Below are 22318 nucleotides of genomic sequence, written 5' to 3'. Positions count from 1 at the left end.
ATAGTGCTTCGGTGATGCATATTCCTGCTATCAGGCTTCCACGTGCATCATTTGACCCTGCCTTCCTATGTTCATCCCACAAATGCGCTATTTAATTTTTCTTTTTTCATATACCGGAATTGCACATTTGTCTAGTTTCAGTGCTTCTTACAAATGGAAGTCACTTCCATAACTGCAACTGCCATAGCAGTGCAATGGTGCTATTACAGAAAAACATTAAAAAAAAAAAAAACAGGGAACAGAATAAGAGCAATGTTATTCCTGTACAACATGATGTTCTCTTTATCTGGACACTGGAACTGGAATGGCTTCATCCTTTTTGGGGATAGGAAGGGAGAGAAGAGAACCATGCCTATGTAAATATTATTTGTAAACCACTCTGAGTCCCCTTCAGGGTGAGAAGGGCGGGATGTAAATGTAGCAAATAAATAAATAAATATGTGGTCTGCCATGTGACTGCTTGAATATCAGAACTGCAATGGAAAGAAATGAATCCGAGGGCCCTTCCAGACAGGCCCTATATCCCAGGATCTGAACCCAGGTTTTCTACTTTAAACTGCATTATATGAATCTGCACTGCCAGATAATCTGGGATATGTAGAAAACTTGGGATCAGATCGTTGGATATAGGGCCTGTCTGGAAGGATCCCTAGTTGAACTTCAATGATATTGGCGCCAATACAGTGGGGGGGTTTCCCCCGTCATTGAAAAGATGTAATCCATTAATGGTGGAAATGTAATGCAATGGCAAGAGAGTCATAATGTGAAAAAAAATCATAATAAGGAAAAAATCATACACGGAATTAAGCCAGATTGTCTAATATACCTATTATGTGATAAAGTCCTGGCTTTATAACATGAATTTTGAGAGAGAGAGACAGAGACTGAATTACAAGTGGCAACAAATAAATATTCCCATATCTAATATATATAAGAGAACATTATCGAATTGAATGACATTAGAATCAATAAATTAAGGGCTGCAACTGAGCAGCAGAGCTTATGCTTGATCTACAATGAGTGCCAACGTATGCCTCTCTCCGAAGTCACGGAGTAGCATTACCGGTCAGTGTAACAGCGAGCAAAAACTGCTCTTGTACTGGATGGATTATATTGCAGTGGAACAATTCATGCCTTGCACACAGCAAGTCTTGGGTTCAATCCAAATATCTTAAGGTAGGAGTAGGAAATATTCTTGTTTCTCATCTAATCTAGATCAGAATTTAGAAACTTTAGCAGACTGGGTGAACATAAGTGGAATTTTCTTGTTTCGGGACAAAAGTTATCTCTTAAAATATTTTAATTAAAAACAAGTGACCAGAAGTTTAAACTTTTGATTTAAAACATACACACATTTAAATTACTTTTTCACATCAGCAAGGACTACAATTCCAGGGTGTTTCCAGGAATGGCATTTCTCTTCCTCATCTTCCCTCTCTCTCAAACATAGCAGAAAGATCTGGAGATTTTTTTTAAAAAAAAAACCAATGTGTGCCATGTAGTCTACCATGTGTTGTTTTAGTTCTGGTGTAGACAACTGTTATATAGTGTGAATTGGCGTAAAACAGATTCCTATAGTAAATATGACAGCCATAAAAATCAATGGGAGGAGAACAATGGGAATAAAGGAAGCAAAAACATATGGGAGAAGTATCCAGATATTTTCCCCAGATTAAAAAAAAAAAAAATCATCTCTCTCTCTCTTTCCTCTCATTCCCTCATAGAACTGGAACTCCCAGAAGTACAATTACTATATGCCCGCCTTTCAGGTAGTCAAACAAATGATTACTCACTAAAATAACTTTCCCTTGCATTAGCTTCTAATATCATTTATATTCTGGGAATGCTTTCCCTGGATTTATTAGATGAAATACTGTTATTATAAAATTATAAATCATAGTAAAAGCAAATGCTTTAGAAAACTTGCTTTTCCTCAATAAGATAAACCCTTGTCATTTGTGAATGGAATATGATAAATCTTACTGTGCATATTTTAATTCAGTGCAATGAGGCAAGTCAATATTGTTCTTCATTCTCAAAGGAAAGAGGCCTGCTCCAGTTCTCTTAATATCTAAGAATTACTACAAATCTTGTTTTTTCAATAGCAACCCAAGATAGCTCTCGCCACTGCTTTCCAATGGATGATTTGTGCTACATAAACATATCCCAGATCCTAAATGTTCCTGTTACACAATACTGTGCTGTTTAATGCAATAAAACCATTTCTCTTGTACATTGCACTGTTGATTTACTACTTTAGTACTCATGAAGAATTTTATTATGCAGCACATCATAATTCTCAGGTACTGCAAAAAGCCCTTTCTCTTAAATGACTCAACAATAAGCAAGATAGTATGGTATGTTATTCAAGACTGATTTTCTTACCATAAACCTATCGTTTTTTGGTGCTTCTTGAAAAAGAGGGGTTGCAAAATTGATAGAAGGAAGCATTATTCCATTGGGCTTTGTAGTACTGTCAGATAGCGGCATGAGAGCCTTATATAATACTTGAATGATTGAATTGGGAGGGGTGACATTTATAAAACTTCCCACGTGAAAATGTGAAGGCTGGGATATTCTTTTCCTTCTTTTAACTCCCTTCCTTCCTTTTTTCTGGATGAAAAGTCAGTGCATCTGTGCTTCTTCACATACATGTTTTTTAAGATTTGATTTTATTTACTCTCAGAACAGAGAGATGCTTTAGATTTTGGATTGTTGATTATAAGAAAGATATCCTGTGTTATCTGCACAGAAAAATTACTTCAAATCCTATCTGTAACTGGATTGATATGCAAAGTACCTGTATGCTGAATACATGAAGTTTGTGAGTAAACCAACTATGCTACTTTTAAAGAAGTCTACTTATTTTTGGTCTCTTGAGAGCATGATTTAAACAAGATGTTTTAAGGGAGAGTAGATTTTTTAGGCAACTGAAAAGAATGCTTCTGAAACTCTGCTGTATATATGTTTTTGTGCATAGTATCTTTTTTCTTAACAGTTCAAAGAGATATCTAGGTATATCAGTTTAAGAGCTGAGAAACCTAACTGCCTTGCATGAATACTAGTGGATATTTACCACTAAGGAGAATAATAAAATCATAGAGTTGGAAGAGACCTTGTGGGCCATCCAACCTAACCCAAGAAGCAGGAAAATTGCATTCAAAGCACCCCTGACAGATGGCCATCCAGCCTCTGTTTAAAAGTTTCCAAAGAAGGAGCCTCCATCACATTCTGGGGCAGAGAGTTCCACTGCTGAACAGCTCTCACAGTCAGGAAGTTCTTCCTAATGTTCAGGTGGAATCTCCTTTCCTGTAGTTTGAATTGAAGCCATTGTTCCATGTTGTAGTCTCCAGGACAGCAGAAAACAGGTCCCTATGACTTCCCCTCACAAGTTGACTCAAGCAATTTTCTCAGGGAGATTCCTGATTTTCCCAAATGGTAATGAATGCCATTTTCCCAAAAGTTTGTGGCATAATTTTTCCAAAAGGTTATGATTTCTAACAAGGTCATGCCTTTCCAAAGATCATAGTTCTCCAATAGAACCTACTCGAAACTCAAAGTACTCAAAACATAAAATGAACAAAAATGTAAAATATATTTTAACACCCCCATCACTATAGATATATCATATATTTATTAACTGGCAAAGAAGATGGAGGAAAGAATGAAGGAAGAAGTTTGAAAAGATCGATCATGTTGAAAAGTAAAGATGGGGTGTGGTGCTTTTCACATATTCAATGTGTGCCATCTGGAAACAGCTGGCAAAGCTTCTAATGTGTGTCTGTAAGCATTGATCAATGATGATTGCTTACCACATGAAGTACCACCCTCACGTGGAAATTTTTCTTGTTCAAAATTTTATGAAGGTTTTGCAAGGGAGATATCATGGAAACGTGCTACATGATGAGTGTAACAATCTGTTGTATACCAAGTCAAACCATTATTCAATCTAGCCCAGCATTTTCTACACTGCCAGATAGAATTATCTGTGCTTTAGTGTTCCAGATGTCTCTGTATAGTTGTGAAAACTGGAGAGTAAAGAAAGCTGACAGGAAGAAGATCAACTCAATTGAAATGTGGTGCTGGTGGAGAGTTCTGTGGATAACATGTGTGGCTTGAAAGACAAACACACGGCTCCAAAAGAAAATCAAATCTGAGCTCTCACTAGAAGCCAAGCTGACAAAACTAAGACAACACTATGATGTATTGGTATCAATATATAAAAAAAGTATCTCTAGGCATTGTATTGGTCCTCTAGCATTTCCTACAGAAAAAGTGTTCTTACTAGATATGTGTGCAATTTTTTTCCTTTGTTTCCTTTGTGCTATTGTTTTGTTTTGACCATTTGTCTATACAAAACGAATGAAGACATTTTCGTAGGAAATGAGAGGCAACACGAAAATGAAAGCCGCACAGTCATCGTGCTTGCTTTTGTTTTCCTTTCAGTTCGGCCTTAACAATAAGCAGGTACTGACAGAGGGCTTCAGTGCTTTCCCATTATATCTGTTGTGTGCCAATGGGTGTTAATAATAATATTAATATGAATATTAATAATGATAGCTGTCCTGGGACCCTAAGCTGAGTCTGATAGGGGAGTGCTTCCCAATGACAGCCGATGTGTGCCAATGGGTATTAATAATAATAATATTAATAATAACAATAGTAATCTGGGGAAGACCCAAATGTTTTAAAAGTTGGTGGGCTAAAAGGGGTCGAAATGCCTCCGTGTGTGGTCATTTTCACCCCTCTAGCCCAAAAACCGAGTGGGGGGGGGGGGAGAGCCTTGAAAGCCCTCCCATTGCAGCCAATAGTCTGAAAATTTTCATTTTTTCGTAAGCCAGATGAACATTCTTTTTGTATAGGCACCCCATTTTCATTAGTGGGAACAAATATGAAAATGAGACCAAATGAATGAAACTACACAAAACAAACAGCAATTCCATACAAAAGCAAAACACTAGTTCTTACCATACATCAAGGGAACTACTGATCACCTAAGAAAGCTGATGAAGAAACACAACCTACAAACAATCTACAGACTTGGATTGCTGTGAGAGATGTCCAGGCTGTATGGCCATATTCTAGAAGCATTCTCTCCTGACATTTCACTCACATCTATGGCAGGCATCCTCAGAGGTTGTGAGGTCTGTTGGAGACTAGGCAAGTGAGGTTTATATATCTGTGGAATAATGTCTGTTTGGGGCAAGTGTGAATGTTGCAATTGACCAGCTTGATTGGCATTGAATAGCCTTGCAGCTTCAAAGCCTGGCTGCTTTTTGCTTGGGGGAATTGATCTTTGTTGGGAGGTGTTAACTGGCCCTGATTGTTTCCTGTCTAGAATTCCCCTGTTTTCTGAGTGTTGTTCTTTATTTACTATACTGATTTTTGAGGGTTTTTTAAATACTGGTAGCCAGATTTTGTTCATTTTCATGGTTTTCTTCTTTTTGTTGAAATAGTACATATGCTTGTGGATATCAACAGGAATACAGCCCAGAAAACTCACAGCAACCCAGTGATTCTGGCTAGTGGCTATGAAAGCCTTCAACAACACAATGTACAGACCCACCAAGAAAATTCAGCAAATGCTACCTTCAGCAAAGGATAAGAGGGATCCTCTAACCACTGTAGGAGTCTACCATGTGCCATGCAGCTGTGGACAGCCAAATGCAGCCCCCAGACAGGAATAAAAGAACTGCAGACTAATTCAACCAGAGAAGTCAGCCATAGCAGAACACTTGATAAACCAACCTGGACACAGAATATTATTTGAAAACACAGAAATGCTGGTCTGATCTGACAATCAGCACTACACAGAGAAGCATTGAAATCTACAAGCATGTGAACAATTTCAACAGAAAGAAGGAAACCATGAAAATGGACAAAATCTGGTTACTAATGTTTTTTTTTTTTAAAAAAAAAAACCCAGCAGAATCAATACAATAAATAAGGAAACCACACAAAAACAGGGGAACTACAGACAGCAAACAATCAAGTGCCAGTTAACACCTCTCAAACAGAGGATGCCTTCAGGCAACAACAGCCAAGCTACCTCTATGCAGATACCTTCACTGGTTGACTTTGCAGCTTCATGGCTACTCATGCTATTCAAGCTTGCTAATTGCAACATGTATACTTGCTTCAAACAGATATGGGTTCTTTCTCCCACCCTGGATATTCCACAGATATATATATATATATATATACACACACACACACACACACACACACACCACTTGCCTCTCCAACAGACCTCTGAAGATGCCAGGCACAGATACAGATGAAATGTCAGGAGAGAATGCTACCGGAACATGGCCATACACCCTGAAAAAATCACAGCATATTCTCTGGTATACTTCCACTAAACATTGACCATAGAGTCATGTTGGAGGACCTAGAAATGCTAGCGATGTGCTTTTGCACCATTTTTGGCACCCCCTCTTCTCTTTGCAAGCTACAGTCGATCTTTCAATATTTATTGAGCTTCTCTTTAGTATTTTTTTAATTGGCCCCATAGGCTTACCCATGATATGCAGAGAGCTGTAATTAATGAGGCTCCTTTACCCAAGTGAGTGGTTCTGTGGTCTTGTCATTTTGTTACACTGTTAGGGATATTCTTCTGCTTCTCTGCCTGATTTTTTAAAACTTTTAATCCAAAATATATTTCTAAAAATAAGAAAAGTGGGGACTTTAGCATTGTTACAAATTAGAGTTTTAAAAGCACAACAGAGCAAAATCAACAGTCTGTTGTAAATTAAGATTCTAATTTATGCCAATGAAAACCTGGGAGAAAGTTATGTTTAATTTTGACGTTCCCCACCAAAGAAGGAAACCGGTCAAGTCATTTTGATACCTATTGAGAAATTGGCAAAATGTGCCCCCACTACACAGATTTGCTGGAATGAGAAAATACTAGCTATCTGGCTTATTGAATCAGGGCTGGGACTTGTAGGATTAACTACGGGACTTTTCAAGTAACCACAATACTTTGCTCTTTCCTTTAGCTGTTTTACCCACAATAGTTATCCAATTCTTTCAATATTTTCCAAGCAACAATACATTGTTATGAGCTATCAGTTTTTAAATGTTTGCAGGTATAATGGTTTTAACTTCAGAGTCATTGTATGTACAAAAGATGTGCTCCTGGAAGGAGTGAAAATATCCAGAACTGAATGTTTGTTGGGACTCGACTTTGATGTCTGCATCTTTGCAACTAATAGGGACTGATCAGCAGGTTTTTGAGTAATTACATTGGAATACCGCCGATCTCTGGGCCTGAATATATTGCACAAGTATTATCTAGCCTACAATGATACATTTTAATATATTGGGTTTATGGTTCCCGTCCCCTTGATCGGGTTGTGTAAGTGTTATTTATTGCCATATAATTGTAATTTTGTTTTACCTTGCTTAATAATGTGTTATTATGTTGTTATGTAATGTATGTATGGTTTTTATGATTGGAAACCACCCTGAGTCCCATCCGGGAGATAGGGCGGTATATAAATAATATTATTATTATTATTATTATTATTATTATTATTATTATTGTCATTATAAATGCTCAGTGCTTTGTCATTGATCCGACCAAAGCTGCATTGGCTTCTACACACAATGTAAAAATAGGTAGTATGTCAAAATATTATTTTAAAAATATTTTAATTCCTTTGTTTTAATCTGTGTTGTGATTTGCCTTTGGCCCCATGTTCAGACAAAAGTGGCATAGAAGTTAATTTAAATAAATAAGCAAACCAGTCATGCATACCTCTGTCCCGTTTAATTTAGCTGGTTATATTTTTCTGTAAACACTTCTTTTAAACCACACTTTAAGTAATTTTTCTATGGAGACATACCGACAAGCTACAGTTTATTGGGACAAAACTTACTCAACTAAAATGTCTTGTGTAATAAAGCTTGCTATGTTTTCAGAGTAGGAAAGCCAGCGGTAATTATTTTGTTTCCTTTCAGAGTTTCTCCTAAGGGGTCAACTTTGTTACAGTAGCAACTCCTTATAGTTTCATATACAGCCTTTTTTTTTACTCATTCCATTCGGTGTTTCGACAGAGTCAGCAACTTCTGCTTTGCCTTCTATTGCTGATGCTGTTAGTTTGTATAAACGGAGAAATAACAACAACAAAAATGCTTTTACCAAAATTAGACTTCACTCTACAAATAAAATGTAGGAGCAGCTCTCATTTGGATAAGATCTTTTTGTAGGAATGAATATTTACATAAACTGAAATAGGCTGTGATGGGGGTTGATAGATTGTACTGAAATCTAAGTGACCTAGAAAGGAATGCAAAATAAATTAAAATGCATTTTCTTCTTCTCCTTCTCCTTTTTCCTTCTCTCTCTCTCTCACTCAGCCACTCACAAAATCCAGGTGGAAGTTACTCAGGTACACATTTGGAATACAAACCTAGAAAGCAACATTTATTTATTGATCTATCTATCTATCTATCTAGCTCCTGCCCTATATCATAAAAACTCAAGGTGATACACAATAAATACAGTCTAAAAAGATATTAAACTTTTTAATTACTGTAATAACATCTGATGTTTAATTTGGCAAAGGTAATTCATTTTGTTGGCTGATCCAAAGATGGCATCATTTCTCTATTCCTTTTGCAGAAATTGGCTGGTCTGGCAGCCAATTACAACTGCTAAAAACACACAATCATCTGAAAACACTCTACAAAATACACATATTAAACATATTTCTACAATATATATATTGAAATACAACAGAATAAAGATTAAACATAAGACATGAGTTGAAAATTCATGATTAAAACCGGCTGGGTAGGCTTGCAGGAAGAGATAGGTCTTTAGATGGTTTTTAAATCTTGACAGCTCATTTAGCTGCCAGAACTCTTCTGGCAGGTCATTCCACAGTCTTGGGGCAGCTGGTGAAAAGGTCCTCCGGATGAAGGTCGCCAACCAGGTTCTGACAGGCTGGAGTAGACGGCCATAGAGAACCTTAGTGTCTGGGGTGGATTGTACAGGAGAAAGACATCCTGTAGGTAACATGGACCCAAACCATGCAGGGTATTAAAGGTCAAAACCAACATCAGTAAGGCATGATAAATGCCCTCTAACATTTAATAGATGAAAACTAGGAAATGCCAGGCAAACCTATTTTGTAGCTAAGATAGGAAATGTTGTTAATGAGAAAGAAAACTAGGAGGGATAGCTAACACTCCAGAAGACAGGAGCAGAATTCAAAACAATCTTAACAGACTAGAGAGATGGGCTGAAACTAACAAAATGAAGTTCAACAGGGACAAATGCAAGATACTTCACTTCGGCAGAAAAAATGGAATGCAAAGATACAGAATGGGGGATGCCTGGCTCGACAGCAGTACATGTGAAAAAGATCTTGGAGTCCTCGTGGACAACAAGTTTAAAATGAGTTTACAATGTGATGCGGCTGCTAAAAAAGCCAACGGGATTCCAGCCTGCATCAATAGGGGTATAGCATCTAGATCCAGGGAAGTCATGCTCTCCCTCTATTCTGCCTTGGTCAGACCACACCGGGAATACTGTGTCCAATTTTGGGCACCACAGTTGAAGGGAGATGTTGACAAGCTGGAAAGCGTCCAGAGGAGGGCAACTAAAATGATCAAGGGTCTGGAAAACAAGCCCTATGAAGAGCGGGCTTAAAGAACTATGCATGTTTAGCCTGCAGAAGAGAAGGCTGAGAGGAGACATGATAGCCATGTACAAATATGTGAAGGGAAGTCATAGGGAGGAGGGAGCAGGCTTGTTTTCTGCTGTCCTGGAGACTAGGACACGGAATAATGGCTTCAAACTACAGGAAAGGAGATTCCACCTGAACATCAGGAAGAACTTCCTCACTGTGAGGGCTGTTCGGCAGTGGAACTCTCTCCCCCAGACTGTGGTGGAGGCTCCTTCTTTGGAGGCTTTTAAGCAGAGGCTGCATGGCCATCTATCGGGGGTGCTTTGAATGTGATTTCCTGCTTCTTGGCAGGGGGTTGGACTGGATGGCCCATGAGGTCTCTTCCAACTCTACTATTCTATGATTCTATGAGAACAGATAATCCAGGAAAGGCTGTAGCAGATTTCTTGTGCCTGAATTGACTGGTAAGGGCAAGATTTCTGCCCTTTTATCAACTAAAGAAGCCACATTCTGTAAGACCTGGGCAGGGTGATTTGAAGGTCTCTGGTTGTTAACTGGTATCAAAGTCAACCTAATACCAGTTAACAACAAAAACCGGCATTCATTTGCCCTGGACTAGTCCCATTTACTCCGTCTGGATATTAGATCCTCCTGGAGAACAAGGTCACGCAAAATTTGCATAGTGCCTAAAGTCAACTTTCTTGGTTTGTTGTATAAAGCAGAAAAATACAAGAACTTAGGCTTATGCACCTTGATCTGTTTCTGCTGGTTGGAAACCGGTAAACCCCCATATCCGTTTTGCATGCCTCCCAAAAACAGGCAACCAGCTGGATGGAGTTTTCAGACTGCATCCCAAAACTACGGCTGGATCTGGCCCATTGGCAGCAATGGGGGGGGGGCTCCCCGGGGTCCCCTTCCCATCATTTTAGGCAATGGCATTGTTTGTTCTTATATTCTTCATTAAGATTAAAAAGCATAAGCATTAAGATACCACTCTTTCTGTGATCCTTTCCCTTCGGTCTGTAGAGGAGACCTGGGTTTAGTGCTTTGTTAAAGCTTTTCTACTCTAGAAAGACAGGCAGCAGTGCATGCTCTCTCCTTGCATGCAGCTTTCCACTTAGGCATTTTAAGGAGGCTTCCCATTTCCCAGGGAAGGAGGAGCAATGACCTGGAACTATCTTAATCCTAGGTACCTTTAAAAAGCCCTCTCTTTTCTCTTGATTGGACTGCAGGCTCTGTCTGGAGTTGTGCCTGGCTCCCCCCCCCCCTCCCTTCATGTGTTTCTGCTTTGGGTTTAATGCTTCCTTAAAGCTGTTTTTACTTTCTACTCTAGAGGAGAGGTAACTAGGTGGTAGTAGAGAATGAGGGCACATCCAGACAGCCCCTTTAATGTGGGACTTCCCGCAAGAAAAAGGGAGCTTTCTAGATGACATCTGTGAAAAACACAGGAAAACCCTGGTTTGTGACAAATTAATTTGATAGTGGATTTATCCCGTGCCTTCGCGGGATAAATCCACTACTTCCACGGTCAGGACTGGCCCATGGATAAGATGAGGCCCATGGCTCATGGATAAGATGAGGGCCATTCCACAAAGAGAGAAAACCTCAGGGACCAGCCACTCCTGTCCACCACCACTATTTCCCTGCATATATATTTTTTTTAAAACCCAGAAGTGACATCATGGCATGGAGAGGAGAGAGGGTCCATACTTCTTTTAGGTTCTCCCAGGACAGACTAAGCTCTCCACTTTACCACTGTACTTAAAGAAGATGATGGTTCCTTTTATATTAAAGGTTAAAGTAAAAGTAAAGGTTTCCCCTGATGTTAAGTCCAGTCGTGTCCGACTCTGGGGGTTGGTGCTCATCTCCATTTCTAAGCCGAAGAGCCGGCATTGTCCGTAGACACCTCCAATGTCATGTGGCCAGCATGACTGCATGGAGAGCTGTTACCTTCCCACCGGAGCGGTACCTATTGATCTACTCACATTGGCATGTTTTCGAACTGCTAAGTTGGCAGAAGCTGGAGCTAACAGCGGGCGCTCACTCCGCTCCCTGGGTTTGAACCTGGGACCTTTCGGTCTGCAAGTTCAGCAACTCAGCACTTTAACACACTGAGCCACCAGAGGCTCCAATATATAAGAGTTAAGATACAGTATTTACCTTGACCCGTGGATAATATGACTTGTTTATTTTGGGTGGAGGGTTAACTACAATTTGTAGACTTATACACAAATATATAGAATATATAAGTACCAATTAACTTCATTATCACTCAAATTCTGCTGACTGTGGCAATTTTTTCACTCTTTCAATAATATAGCTGACCACAGGCCTGGCATCTAATTTCTAGTTTATCACAGTCATACGATTCTGACACCCCCAAACTGCTATTAGCTTTGAAAGGGAAACTCCTATTGACACACTTATAAACATTTTCCCTTTATGTCAACATTTGTTCTCTGTGCACAGTACTCCATTCTTCTCTATCTCTGTGAAATTTGTACAAATATACTCAACTACTTGTTAGATTGTATTTAGCCCTGTCAGATAAGTGAGTAATAGAAAGCTAATTCATCCCAAAAATTGATTGAGAGAAATATTTTAACATTTGTCATCCGTCGTTTGACAAATATTACCAGCATGTGCCAGGCTGTGATGAATACATGGACCGCTAGAATTTCTCTGTAGAGTTATGTCCGAGGGCCTCAGTGACAGAAGTCGATACAGAAAAAAATCAATGTTTTCCTACAGTCAACATACAGAAGCAAGTGTATTTTCGAGGCACTTAGACATGAGTAGCAGGGAAACTTGAACCATTTTTGAACTGCAAATATGTATGCTGCAGTTTATTCTTATCATTTATTCTTAGAAGATAGTATTTCTACCCCCTCTCCATTAAACCTGAGTATAATATGCTCTGAGTGCTTAATATTCTACCACTGATCCTTTCATATAATCAGGGAGGTTAAAGAATGAGTAAAATGTATTTTCTTCTTCCTCTTCATACTTACGTAGTACAAATTATGCACCATACCCTTTAGATGGATATTCTGTGGTACCCATTTATCTGCAAAGATGTGGTTATAATTTCATTGATTTTTTAAAAAAAGGAACCTATGACCAGAAGGCCTAAGTCAGAGGATCCCTCTATATAAATGTTCTCAGTATGTAGGTATGTGCAAAATTACTGTATATACAGTAGAGCAGGGGTCCTCAAACTTTTTAAGTGGAGTGCCGATTCATGGTCCCTCAGATTGTTGAAGGGCCGAATTATCATTTGAAAAAAAATGAACAAATTCCTATGCTCACTGCACATGTCTTATTTGTAGTGCAAAAAACCCCCCAAAAAACCCAACAATCATTTATTTATTTATTTATTTATTTGCTACATTTATACTCCACCCTCTTTCACCCCGAAGGGGACTCAGAGCGGCTTAAAAGTTGTATGTACATACAATATATTATATTATTAGCATAGCACAATATTAGCATTATATATTACTATATTGTACTATACCATTATACCGTAATATTATTAGTAATACAGTAGAGTCTCACTTATCCAACATAAACGGGCCGGCAGAACGTTGGATAAGCCAATATGTTGGATAATAAGGAGAGATTAAGGAGAAGCCTATTAAACATCAAATTAGGATATGATTTTACAAATTAAGCACCAAAACATCATGTTATACAACAAATTTGACAGAAAAAGTAGTTCATTACACATTAATGCTATGTAGTAATTACTGTATTTACGAATTTAGCACCAAAATATCACAATGCATTGAAAACATTGACTACAAAAATGCATTGGATAATCCAGAACGTTGGATAAGTGAGTGTTGGATAAGTGAGACTCTACTGTATTACATTTAATATATAATATATAATTAATATTATTATATTATACAATATTATTATATTGTATTATTATTATTAGCCGCCCTGAGTCCCTTATTGGGTGAGAAGGGCAGGGTAGAAATACTGTAATAAATAAATGAATAAATATTATATTGTATTACATTATAATATTTATTATCAATATTATATGTATACACAATATATTATATTATTACCATATTATTCATTTACAATATTTCATTTACAATATTGGTAAATGAAAAAACAGTACAATATTTAAAAATGAAAATAAATTTAGCCAACTTATCAGGATTTCAGTGGGAAGTGTGGGCCTGCTTCTGGCCAATGAGATAATCAAGTAGGATTGTTGTTGTGCCTTCAAGTCATTTCAGACTTTGGGCGAGCCTAAGACTAAAATTGAGGGCGGGGCCAGGTAAATGGCCTTGGAGGGTCGCATCCGGCCCCCGGGCCTTAGTTTGGGGACCCCTGCAGTAGAGTCTCACTTATCCAACACTCGCTTATCCAACGTTCTGGATTATCCAACACATTTTTGTAGTCAATGTTTTCAATACATCGTGATATTTTGGTGCTAAATTCGTAAATACAGTAAATACTACATAGCATTACAGCGTATTGAACTACCTTTTCTGTCAAATTTGTTGTCTAACATGATGTTTTGGTGTTTAATTTGTAAAATCATAACCTAATTTGATGTTTAATAGGCTTTTCCTTAATCTCTCCTTATTATCCAACATATTCGCTTATCCAACGTTCTGCCGGCCCGTTTACGTTGGATAAGTGAGACTCTACTGTACTCGAGTATAAGCCTAGTTTTTCAGCCCTTTTTTTAAGACTGAAAAAGTCCCCCTCGGCTTATACTCGGGGTAAGGGTCCTGGTTGGCTTATATTTGGGTCAGCTTATACTCGAGAATATATGGTACATTTATTATTTTTCTCTATTATTATTGGTAATATTACATTTATTATTTTTCTTTATTATTGTTGCTACTATTACATTTATTTTACTCTATTTTTATTATTAATAATAATACATTTATTATTTCACTCTGAACTTATTATTATTACTACATGTATTATTTTACTCTATTTATTATTACATGTATTATTTTCCTGTATTTATTATTATTATTACATGTATTATTTTACTCTATTATTATTAAAAGGATACATAAGCACATTTACATTGAAGATGAGAATAATGATTTAATCAGAGTTAGACAGTCTTATCTTAAATTTGAGCTTTATGTAAATATTCAAAAACATTTAACCTACTGATGCCTCAATTAATGTAATTTTATTGGCATCTATTTTAATTTCTGAAATTTACCACTCTCGGTTTATACCTGAGTCAATGTTTTCCCAGTTTTTTTGTGGTAAAATTAGGTGCCTCGGCTTATATTCAGGTCACCTTATACTCGAGTATATACGGTATATCATGAGTCATAGTTTTCCAAGGTCCATACCCTTCTCTTGGAGCATTTACATTATGGAATGAATGCCCTTGCACCCTACTTAAAATATCATAGCTCCATACTATGAAGTCCTAGGAGTTATAGTTTTCTAAGCTCCACACCCTTGTCTGTGGGGCAGCTGAGAGAGAGCGGAGGAAGCTACTTTCTCTCCCTCCCTCCCAGTTTTCAACATTGAGCAGGAAGAGGCATGGTGGGCGAGGCCAAATCTCTGCCATATGAAGGCAACTGCAGTGAAAGAATATGGAAAGGAAACTGAGAGACATTTAACAGTGTGATAAAAGATAGAGAAAACATCCGCTTAATTAAACAAAACAGAGTAAGACTGACCTCTCCTCTGCCACACACTTCCCTGCCTAACGTGATGCAGTCATGAAGGCCACATGACCTTGGAGGTATCTATGGAAAATGCCGGCTCTTTGTCTTAGAAATGGAGATGAGCACCAACCCCTAGAGTCGGACATGACTAGACTAAATGTCAAGGAAAACCTTTACCTTTGTCAATGAAGCAGTGGGTTTTAGCTTGGCTAAATGTTTGGGTTAGATTGCAGAATCGTGATTTACTTCACTTGAAGGGTTATCACGTAAGATATGGATGGCATGCGTATTTATGGTATGCAAAAGATAAGGTAAATAAAGAATTTAATAGGCATACAGTTAGAGCCAATCTCCAAGCAATTTGGAGGAGATACAAGGAGGAGATGGAATTGAAGGCCCCTGCATTGGAAGCAATACTAAGATCAACATTCAGTGAGGAAATAAGAACTTACAGGGAGTCCCTAAGTAAAGAAAAAGATAAATGGAAATTAAAATGGAAAGAAGAGATAGGGATACCTGATGGGTTTTTTATTATCATTTACATGGCTGGTTCATGAACAATGCTAGTGCAGGGCTCGCCAAAAGAAAATCGGTGTTGGAGAGTGTTTTTGAGAAGGGGAATCAGGACTTAATTTCTAGAGACAAGAAATATGTTTTAGAGTACAACCTTTCCATATTTGGCACCTCTTTCCCTATTTGGTGAACCTGTAGGTGGGTACAAGATTTTTGGAAAAATGTGATTAAATAAACAAACATAATGATGATTAATAAGATTACGCAAACAGCAGAAAAGTGCCTTTTAGTGTGATTTAGAGAGAGAGCAAAAAAAAGTGAAGAGATTTGTCAATATAGATTTGTTGCTGTTAGAGTAATAATAGTGAAATCTTGGTTGGTAGGGGGGGAAAGAACTACTCATAAAGAGTCCTCATGTAGAAAGACAAATATAGATTTTAAAGTAGCCGCAAGGGGAATTTATTAAAGCAGATAGAAGGTTAGGTTTAAACAGGTATAAGACTCACAGTGAGTAGTGACAGAACTTCTAGGTTGTGGGTTCCTGAGGGTGGGGATGGAGTGAATAGGTGTGGTATGATGTTGGAACTGTATAATTTTCATTAATTATTTCATTATTTGTCTTGGTTTTTGGTTTTTACTGATGTACGATAAAATTTAAAAATTCACATTAAAAAGGGACCAAAGGGACCGTAAGAGATTATAAAGTTGGGCTAAGAATGACAAAATGGATTTCAGCAAGGTGAATTGTCCAGTACTAGATTTTGGCAATAAAGATGAAATGTAGAGATACAGGATGGGTGACCCCTGACTTGAAAACAGTCAATGTGAAAAAGACTTGGAAATCTTAATAGACCGCAAACTGAACACGAGTCAAGAGTGGGATGCAGCAGCTAAAAAAAGTCCATCTGATTCTAAGCTGCATAATTCTCAGACCTTTCACTCTTTGGGTCACTGGACACGAAGTCTAGTTTGTCACTGTCTTTCCTGACCGTTGGTGTCTAGAAGTGGACACAGTCTTATTCCAGGCAAGGCCTGACCAAGACAGAAGAAATGCCCACCTTCAGAGATAGACAGCGTTTTAGGAACAGGGGATGAGTTGTGGGTCAGGTGTCCCATAGGAACTGTGACCACCAGAGAAAGATGGTTGCCTTTCCCCTTGGGTTTCTCTATCCCATTGGCTCCCTGTCCCTCATGGAAGCTGGGCCAAGGCAGTGGTTGGCATCCAAGAAAGAAGGGCTATTCCACTTTGTTTCCCAGGTGGGCCTTCACTGAAGAGGGGAGGGGATCCTGCAACCCTCAGTTGTTGTTGGACTGCAAATCCCAGCAGTCCCAGGTGTGATGTCCCATGGACCCTTGGGCCGTGAACCTGACTCCATTGTGGACCACAGTGATGAGGAAACAAGTTTTGTGCCGATTCAGCAAGACACTGCCCCGTTCCAGATGTTCCCTATTGACAATTCTAGTTCAACGCTCATTAAAAAGGGCCTTGAAATGGAGTCTTCTCTTCCCAGTTCCCCTCCCTTTGATAGAAGGATGTTTGTGGAAACTAACAGGCAGGAGAAAGCTGGCAGGAGACGAAGCGCGCGATTAGCAGCAAGGAAATCTGCTGATTAACCTATTTTCCCCTGAGAATTCTAAGGGAGGATTGCATCTGGTCAAGATGTTGTTCTAGCTCTTTTCCCTTGGGAAAAGAGCATTTGAGACATCTGTTCTGAGGGAAGATTCGAAGTTCTTTAAAAGTTCTGTGCACTGGCTAGCCAGCGCAGAGTCAACGTGTCAGTTGGAGGATTAACTTCACTTCCAGCCAAGTGTGGACCGCGTTTGGATCCACTACCTTCCAGCCTAGCCGTGCCTTGTCTAGCTGTGTTCCTTGCCTTGCCTTGCCGTGATTCCAGTCTTGCCTTGTCGTGCCATGTATCCAGCCTTGTCTTCAATTCCTTGCCTTGGACTTGCTTTTGAACTTGAGAAAAAGTCTTGGACATTTCCCCACTCAAACTGCTTGGAAGTTTGAGTGCGTTTCGGTTTTTTGGATTACAAACTTTAAACTCTAATATTAGACATTGGACACTATATTATTGGACTATAATTGACCTTTCCCAAAAGGTCTATTGCTGAACTATAACTTCTACTTGTTTTTGTTTCATTTCTTCATTCCTTTAATAAAGATATTAGATTGTTTATTGGCCTCGGTGTATTGGTTTCTAGTGCTCTTGCAGCCAGGGGTGTCACACCAGGGCAGTGTGACCAATGGGGAAGATTGCTGAAGGTGGGCTTCCCTAACTCACTCCCAAGAGCTTTTCCAGGCTGGTGGTTGTTTTCCTTTGAAAAGGTTCCATTCCTGCCAAGGTTCCAGGGCCGGTTACCTGGTTGCTATGGAGACCGAGCCTCCAGTCAGTTGGCCCTGCTATTGCCTTCCTGGCAACTGACATGGGCAGAGGGCTCTCCAGGCAGGTCCAGCCAAGGCTGCTCCCCACGGATGCCTCTCTGGCACAGGCCCCTCCACGTGCCCCCCTCAGGATGGCCCTGGACACGTGGTTCAGGGTAAAGGCGACACTCCCTTTAGGAGCCCTCCCCTCACGCTCCCTTTGGGGTCCTGGAGCCAGTCTTGTTCTGGCGCTGAGGGCCCCCTTCATTGCATCCCTCTGCTTTTGCAAAGGTCAGGACAGGGCTCCCACATCTCCAGCGGGTGGGCCCCGAAAACAGAGGATGTTCCAGTGGTGCCTCCAAGGTAAGCCCTGGGATCCTATTCCCTCCAGGGGTCTCCCTCCCCACCCCACCCCCAAGGGAAGCCCTGGCCCCAGAGGGAAGGGGTCCCCAGAGGACGAGGGGCCTGCCTTCTCCCTTTGGGTCCCAGTTCCACTCTCTGGGAGGGTATGGGAGAATCTGCAGGTGGGAGGTTTTTGATTGGGGAGGGGGAGGAGGGAGGGGCTATGGGAGTGAAGGAGATATGTAAAGTGTGGCAGGTAGGCATTGTGAGGTAGGGGGGAATTTGCATGTGGGAGTTATTTGGCTGGGGAGGGAGAGGAGAGAGGGGCACCTGGAGGGGGATATTCAAAGTTTGGCAGGTGGGGATTGTGAGGCAAGAGGGAATTTGCATTTGGGAGATGATTGGCTGGTGGAGGGCAGAGGGAGGGCTCTTGGGAGACATATTTCAGCACATAATCGTCACAATGCAATAGTCACACACCCCTTTATGGCTCGAAACTTGGCATTTTGGCGTCTTATTTTCTCATACGTTTTTCTTATTTCTGGACGTTGTTGTGCTTGTGTTATTTTTGTCATATTTTATGTTAAATGTGCTTTGATTTGTATTGTATTATATTTATACACTGTGTATTTGCAACGTGGCACTGAAGTGGCCAAACTGTAATACGCTCTGAGTCCCTTTGGGGTGAGAAGAGCAGGGTAGAAATATAGTAAATAAATAAATAATAAATTCTCTTATCTCCTTCCAGACCTCTGGAGCCACAAGGAACCCATGCGGAGGAGCCCTCTTTCCAGACACACATATTCAAAGTGAGGCCATTGTCAAAGGTAAGGAAGGAGGCCTCTCCCTCCCCGGAATCTTCTAGAAATACAGGCAGTCACCAAGTTACAAACAAGATAGGTTCTGTAGGTTTTTCCTTAAGTTGAATTTGATTGTAAGTAAGAACAGGTACATGTTTAAAGTGTAACTCCAGCCGTGAGAGGGGGGGAGAGAGTACTTTTGGCTCCACCCACAATTTTCCCTCCCAAAAATTGGGAAAAAAATCATTTTAAACCTGGAAGCTATCACATTAGAGAATTGGCCATTCATCCAGATCATTACCAAAAATCCATTTCCCTACCACCTTTTGAAACGTTTGAAAAGAATGCTGGCCCCCACACTTAAAATACACAAAGAATGCTCTATCCTACACTTGAAGCCAAACTAATGTGGTGAGCAGAGTGGCTTCCCAGATTTTAATGTAGCGCTCAGTGGAATTTAGTAAATGTGATGAAGTGGTATGATATTCTCTGTTTTAGATGAGTGTAATATGTCCTATGTATGCAGAATGCTGGACGGTTACTAACTTATATTGGGTATATTTCCATGCTTTATAACAGTTTGATGCCCATTCAATTTCCATGGATCTCTCTTATAGAATCCTGGGATTTGTAGTTTACTGAGGAACTTAGAATTCTCTGCTATGTACAAATCCCTGGATCCTATAAGGCACATCCAAGGCATTTAAAGTGGTCTCCAACTGCTATATCTTTGCAGTGTGGATAAACCCAATGCTGTTAATTGCCCTGGATATTTTTTTTCAGTTTAAGATCCAAATGTTGATATTTCATGGTTCCAGATGAACAGACTTGCATAATGTCTTCCATGCAAATAAGTTGCCCAAACCTTGCCCCTCAATTAATTATACGTTACATGGCTAACAAAGAGAGGCCCTTCTTAGGCTCTATCTACACTGCTATATGAGTATGGACTCATATAATGCAGTTCAATGCTTATAAACTGCATTATGAGTCTACACTGACCATATAAAACAGTTTGAAATTTATTATGAATCCGCATTATTATGGTCAGTGTAGACTTATATAATGCAGTTCAATGCATTATATGGCAATGTAGGTGGGGCCCTAGTGGTGACACTCCAAGGCCATATAATGCAGTTTCAAATTTCATCTGCTTCTTTGATGCAAGCATATTATTTCATTATACCTGGAGGTGGGAATCACATAGGTCCCCAGATATTGTTGGACTACAAGGTCCAGCAACCTTGTTGACATAGCAAATAATGAAGAATGTTGGGAATTGCAGTCCAGCAATATTTAGAGAGCCATATACATTCCATTGCTGCCCTGGACCAAAAAAAAAAAGTGTATGTATACACTATAGCTATACATTTCTGTCATTTATAAGGCGTTCTAAATGTGGCTATTTTTAAAATACAAAAGTGACACTTTTTTGGACTCTTTCTTTGCTTTGTTTGCTCTGTATGTGTGCGCGCGTTCAGCTATTCTCTCATCTCACTGGATCGTTGTACTTCCCCATTAATCATTTCAGAAGTGTCATGAAAGGCATTCTGCCATAGTTTAATCTGGCATCCTGCCAAGCATTTCAGGCCGTTTGGTTTTCCGCAATGATTTGTTTTATGCTTAAGCGTAAGGCAGACCAACAATGTAGCTTGCCATTTCTTTCCGAATCTAATTTTCTTTCCGTTCATCACGGGTATTCTTGTGTTTTTAGCCACGTTTTGCCTGTTCCCCAGCTCAGCACCTGCCACTCTAAATTACTTCAGTACCTTGAGACTATATACCTGCCTTCACAGGTATCTCCAGAAACTAATTGCTTGTGAAAATTCACTTAGTCCCTTTCAAGTTGACATGGCAGCAGCTGTGACATCCGCCCATTCCTCCGAATCTCTGGACGTTAATGTGAGGGAAAGAAATTGCTTTGGAGTACTAGCCTTCCCTTACTCAAACAATGTATACACACACAGAAACACACATATTGTGTAGTTTGAAGAATATGAATCAATTCTTTCCCCTACCGACTGTATGACAGAACTGGAAGAGACAGCAGATCTATTGTCTTGGGGACTGTGGGAAGTATAATGTAAAAATAATTCGGCATGTATTTTTGACCAATTCTCTTAACTTTTGGAAAAAAATTCTTCTAGCTTGTATTCCATGCAGCATGCATTCTAAACAAAGGAGCAAAGGATAAACTAGCGACACTTCATAAACTGGTACGATTTCTTTCTAAGTTTGGTTTGGAAATTCATATTAAGATTGTTCTTCTTCTCCTACTTCTTGCAGTGTTTCTGAAACTGTTCATATTCAGATTTTATACCTTACTTTAAGGCACTTACCCTATATACTTGAAGATAAGCCGGGTTTTTCAGCCCTTTTTATGAGCTGAAAAAGCCTCCCCCGGCTTATAATTGGGTCAAGGTCAAGCCAGCAGTGGAGCCTGGAGGCCGTTGCTTGCAATATATGATATATTTATCTCTCATTTTACCCTCCCTTAGTAGTTTTTATTTTCCCAAAGGCTCCTTCGCTCTTAACCAAGGGAATGTTTTGAAAAGGGAAAGAAGCCCTTGCAAGTCAAGAAGAATATATATATATATATATATATATATATATATATATATATATATACACATACACACACACACACACACACACACACACCCATTAATTTTATAAAAGCACTTTCTCCTGAAATATTTGTTAATCTCTGCTACAGATATATAGGCATTTCCCCCCAGAAGCCTTTGCAATCCCTATGTACCTTTATATTTGTATCTATCTATCTATCTATTTATCTACATTAATTTTATATATGAATTTCCCCCTCATATGTTTGCAAGTCTTTGCAAATCCTATAGACATATAGATATCTAGAGATTTCCATGTACCTGTATATTTGTACCTATGTGTATACATTATTTTATATATTAATTTTCGCCTCACATTTTCAAGTTTTTGCAAATCCTATACAGACATAATTATCTATAT

Source organism: Anolis carolinensis, chromosome 3, assembly GCF_035594765.1.
Source record: "Anolis carolinensis isolate JA03-04 chromosome 3, rAnoCar3.1.pri, whole genome shotgun sequence".
NCBI classification, from domain to species: domain Eukaryota; kingdom Metazoa; phylum Chordata; class Lepidosauria; order Squamata; family Dactyloidae; genus Anolis; species Anolis carolinensis.
This window is presented reverse-complemented; position numbering follows the sequence as displayed.